The following is a 5466-nucleotide window of genomic DNA, read 5'->3' as shown; positions in this document are numbered from 1 at the left end:
TAAATAGATTTCAAGGCGCTGCCTGTTGGAGAGCAGCTCTCCAGAGAGAGCGAGCTATTGCTTTCCTGCCGATAGCCTCCCCCTTCTCCGGTTTCCAAACAGAAAACAATCCCCGGCCCGAGGAACCTGTGCTGGGCCTGGCGGAAGGAGTTAAACTAGCAGCGAAGAGCGAGATAAGGAGGCAGCTCGCTGCACCATCGCTTTCGAGTCCTGTGTTTAAAAAAAAAAAAAAAAAAAAGAAGAAGAAAGAAAAGAAAATTAAAATAAAGAAAGAAAAATGAAATTAAAATAAATAATAAACAAATAAAAATACAGTTCGTGGCTCCCTGTCCTGCACCATCACGAGGAGAAGTGGCAGTAGTTTGTCCCCGGGCAGCGCCCGACCTGGCCCCGGCGGAGGTGCCCCGAGCCTCAGGCTGGCCGGCACGGCGCGGCTCGGAGCGGGCGGGCGGCTGGGAGGCGGCTGGCGGCGCGGAGCGAAAGGGTTAAGCCTCCTCTCCACCGCCCTCCTCTCTCGCCAGAGAATAAGCGTTCGCACGAAGCGTTTCTGGGGAGGCAGGCTGCGAGCAGGCCTTTCGCAGCGGATCCATGGCTACCTCGGTGCTTGCCACCGAGACGCTGACCCTCCCCTGGTGCCTTGTGCGGTCAGTGCGGGCCGCTACCAGGCACTTGCAATCAGTTTTTCGAAAGGTTAGCCAAGGTCCCCGGTCCTCGCAGACGGGAGGCATTACGAAACCGCCTTTGTATCTGCAGGAACTTACATAAAAAATAGGCGAGAAGGAGGCGAGGGAGAGAGAGAAGCTCTCTCCAGGCGGGGACCGAGTCCGGGCGGTGGGCTGGGGGCTCTCCCCGGCCGGGTGTGGGTACCCTCACGTACATCTCTCTCCGCCAGGGCACTGCGCCGCCCGGCAGGCAGCTCGCCCGCGGAAGAGTCGGGGTAGCCCTCGTCGTCAGCCCCCCCAGTCCTGCCCGGTGCTCGCCCAGTGCCGGGGAGAGCCAGGCGGCGGCGGGGCTGCCGCGGCGAAAATGGAGTGGGAGGAGGGAAAAGTGCTATCCGGAGAGCTGTTGTGACAGATGCTAAGCTTTGCCCTACGCGTTCTGGTGAGAGAAGGAGTTAAAAGCAAGCTGCTTTTTCGATCGAGCTGCTTCCCCGAGCGTCGGAAGGAGCGGCTTGCTAGAAAGCCGTCCATCAGCAACCAGTCCAACCTGCCCGTGATAATATGCGATCAACACCAAATCACCCCCGCTAGGCACGATCCATCATCACTACGATGCAATGGGCCCTTGTATGGATGTGTCTACACGGGGGGCGGGCGGGGAGAGAAAGGGAGGGAGCGGAAAAGAGAGAGGGAGAGCGTGTGTGGATGTGTGTGCGAGGGGGGGACCTCATCATTCACCGGAATGGGAATCGCCGCCTCCCCCGGTTCTCGGCGAACGGAGCTGCCCGAGCCAGCGGAGCCGAAAGTTGCTGGGCCGGGGCTGAGCGGGGAGCCTGGCACTCGGCCCCGCCGCCGCCTCCGACTGACATCAGCCTCCCCTCCCCCTCCTCGCTCCTCCTGGGCAAGCTTGACTGGCGTAAAATTAATAATTAATAGGGTGAAATTGATTAAAGGGCTGGGCGCGCGATGGGGGCGCTCCGAGAGCCCTTCCCCTCCCCGGTCGCTCCGCATCCGCCTCCCCGCCGGCAGCGGCCCGGGAGCGGGGACTGGCCGCCGCCGGCGAGCCAGGGGAGCTCCGGGGCAGCTCAACCCGAGCAGGAAGGAAAAGGGCGGCGGGGACCGGGGAGGAGGAGGAAGGCGGCGGTTGCAGCAGCCAACCCCGCTGGGCAGCTGGCTGCAACCGAGATCGGCCGCACGGGCAGCGGCGGCGGCAGGCGGGGGCTGGCCCCGGGGCTGGCTCGGCTCAGCGCAGCTGGGTGTGTGTGTGCGTGAGTGTGTGTGTACAAAGCCGGGTCCCGGGAGGGCGGTGCTCGGCAGCACAAGGCCAACCCCCCCGCTCCCCCCCCCCCCCCCCCGTTTCTCCCCTACCGTGATCAGTCTCTGCCACGGAGGGAGTGGGGAACCGCAGGGGACGCGGCCGGGCCAACGCACGCCTCAGCCTCCAGCCCCGCGGAGGTGGGAAAGGGTTAAACGTTGGAGGGAGACGGGGAGGAGGACGGGGGATGGGGAGCGAGGGAAGGGGCGCCGCCGAGCACAGCGCTAAGCGCAGGGAAACCACAGCGCACCTGGGCTCGGCTCGGGAGCCGGAACGAGCCGCCGCCTCCTCCTCCCTCTTTCCCTCCCTCCCGCCCTTCCTCCAGCTCGGTGCCTGCCTGGCCCATATCGCGGCTCTATCTCTGCAGCAGCGGGAGCTCAGCTCCTCTGTTTCTATCAGCTGCTCCCTCTAACCCCAGTGACCCAGATAAGAGCGGCGGCCTCCCCCCACACCCCCGCCCGCAAGCGCGCCGGGGGCCCCGGTCCTGCTTCTCACAGGCCCTCCCTGCCCGCTGCGCTGCCTCCCTGCGGGGCCGCGGGGCCGCCCCCGGCCAGCCGCCTCAGCCCCAGCGGGTTCCTCCAGGCCCCGTGGCTCCGGCCCCGACCTCCGCGGGAGGCAGCAAACCTGGCCCCGCGCCCGCCCCCTCGCTGGGCTCTTTCCCCCCGGGCTGGGGCGGCGCTGCTCCCCGGTGCCCCTCTCGGACAGCTTGGGGTTATTGTTTGCCTGCGCTGCGTCAGCCTGCCGTCAAAATAATAATTAAAAGCAAAACAAACACCCCGATCCGGTCTTTCCTGGGCACGCGGGTCGGAGCCACCGCAGCCCAAGTGTTGTTATTCCCGGGCTGGAAATAGCCCTGGCTCCGCCCTGGACAATCGGCTGTCAGAGGCCTCTTCTCTCCCCTCCCTGGAGGCCCTTCCCTGCGCTGCTTTATTTACTTTTGAAGTGTCTGGATTGATGGAGAACTGCGAACGGCACTTTCTTCTTCCCCCGGCTCCCTCCTGCACCAGGGCTCCGCCGGAGCCTCTTACCGCACCCGGCGCTCCGCGCCAGCATGACCCAAGATAACCCGGCCCCGGGGAGGCCGGGGCGATCGGGGGAGGGCGCTTAACCAAACCAAACCAAACCAAACAGATCGATCCGTCCCCAGCCGGGGCCGCAGGAGCCCAGGGCGGGAGTGGGGGTTATCGGGGCGCCCCTCGCAGCGGTCCCCGGACGGGCGGGGGGAGCCGCCGTCCCGGACTAGCCTGTCCACCCAGCACTCCCGCCGGGTAGGGAGGGCGGAAGGGAGATCGTGGCAGGGCCCGTAACGACACAAGGGATAAACACCAAAGTTATCACCAGCCGTGACCAAAATAAATGCCTGTGATAAAAAAGCACTGACAGGATGATCCATTACGCGGGTGTCACTGCCTACAACGAGGTTCAATCAGATACGCCGGTTGCCGTGGACAACGGGGGAAGCGGCGGTACCGGGCTGACGACTTTTCTGGAGAGGCGGGTGGTGGTTGCCATCAGGGAGGTGACACGGCGCGATCTGCATGAGGGTGGCCCGGCATCGCGGGAAGGGACAGACCGCATCTCCCGCGGCCGCCGCTCGCCTCGCGGCCCCCCTGCTCGTCCGGGAGGCAGCCCCGAACCGCCGGCACATCCTTGGGGAGAGGAACGTCTTCCCTTACAGGCGGCCCCGCGGATGTGCGCACACCCTCCCAACTGGGATTGCGATCGGGTGCCTCCCCGGTTCGTGCCCCCCTCGCCCCCGCTGTTGCGGGGCCGGGAGCGCGGCACGGCCCGGCTGCCCGTTCCCCAGGCGCCCCACGTTCCTCCGCAGCCCGGAGATGGAAATCAATGAACGTTTGTTCCGTGCGGCGCGACCGTCTTGCGAGCGGTGCCCTGCTATTAGTGGGGAAAGGGGGAGAGAAGAAAGGCTCTCTGCGGACTCCTCCGCACGTCCTCGCCTCCGGCGGGGCTGTTCGCAGGTGCCGGAGCGGGGGCAGCTGGGGCCGGGCTGTCAGCGCCGCCGGGAAGAGCCGTACCCCGGGGCGTCGGGCTAATCGCATGGCAAGGCCAGCTCGGCGGTACGCCGCGGCCCCGGGCGGTGCGATTAATGAAGGCTCAGAGGCAGTGGGGATGGGCTAAGGGCTGGTCCCCCTTATGCCACATTCCTCTGGATCGGGCCGGGCCGGAACTTGCCCCACACTGGGGAGGGGGCGGCAAGAACAAGGTCCTCCGAGCCTGGGGGAGACCAGCCCTTCTTCCCCGGCCGTCCGCAGGAGCGAGCAGCCTTTGGGAATGGCCGTGCCCGAGCTGGGGCATGGCAACAAACAAGGGACGATGCCTCTCCACGCCCGCGGGAGGAGCGATGCCAGGGCCGTCCCCGCCGGTACCGCGGTGCGTGACACGCCAGCCCCGTGTCTCCTCGGGGTGAGAAACTTCCTGGCTGCTAGCGACGGGTGGCTGCGCCGCAGCAACACATCTTTCGGTCCCGAGATTCCCCCCCCCCCCAGGGGGAAACGCATTCCCCCCGCCGCCGCCGCCCCCTTCCCGTCACGATTTAATGCTTTTCATGTTCTTCAGCAACTGCGTTTCCGCAGAGAAACCCCGGCGCGCTCCCAGCTCGGCTGCTCAGCTGTATTGTGGCGAGCTCAGGCACAGCCGGAGTGAATCCATTACGCCTCGATCCTACAATACAGGTTTATGCGGATACCCTCTGATTTACATTTAAAACAGTGCACGGGCATTGTCTGCTAGCCTGAAAAGAAAACACAGCCCCGTAACTTCAAATGACCTTCAAAGCAATGCAATTAACTCTCGTAATTATCAGTACACGCCTTTTAGAAAAAGACACAGGTGCTCGCCTCGGTGCTGTTCCACCTGGTTAAGCAGCCTCGTCCTACCAGAGAATGCCCCCTTCTCCCCCTCCCCCGCTTTGGAGTCCCCAAATCTGGGACTCGCTCCGCCGTTCCTGCATGTCGAAACCTCCCTTCACCCTCCCCTTCCCCCGCCCGCCGCCTGGGCTGAGGGACAGCTTGCTCAGCGCGGCGAGGCTTTGTCACACCGCCACACACACACCACCACCACCACGTCGCTGGCTGGTGCCGGCGGCGGGCGGCGTGTTCGCTTTCCCGGCTCCCACAAAGCGCTCCCCTCCCGCCGGCCCCCGGACCGCAGGCCACGCAGAACCGAAATTTAGGTTAATAGGATGGGCTTTGATCCGTGGTCCCCTTCGCCCGCCCCTCACCCCGAACGACATCGATCCGCTGCATTTACTCCCGCGCCGATCGGCCCCCGGCGCTCCCGCAGTCACTCTCTGCGCGACCGGAGAGAATAAATAAATACTCCCGAAACACCCAGCCGGTGGCGGCCCCCGGTCCTGCCTGCCTCGGCCCCGCGCACGAGTGGCCGAGCCCCGGCGGCTGAATGTGCAGTGTCATGATGGCTCCTACGGCCCGCGGGCAGTACCGGGGGCGATACCGGGAGCGGCGGGGACAGGGG

This window comes from Corvus kubaryi, unplaced genomic scaffold (assembly GCF_017639235.1).
Source record: "Corvus kubaryi isolate FWS band 111438036 unplaced genomic scaffold, C.kubaryi_AGA036_p1.0 133, whole genome shotgun sequence".
In the NCBI taxonomy this organism is placed as follows: Eukaryota; Metazoa; Chordata; class Aves; order Passeriformes; family Corvidae; genus Corvus; species Corvus kubaryi.
Note: the sequence above shows the minus strand (reverse complement) of the source record.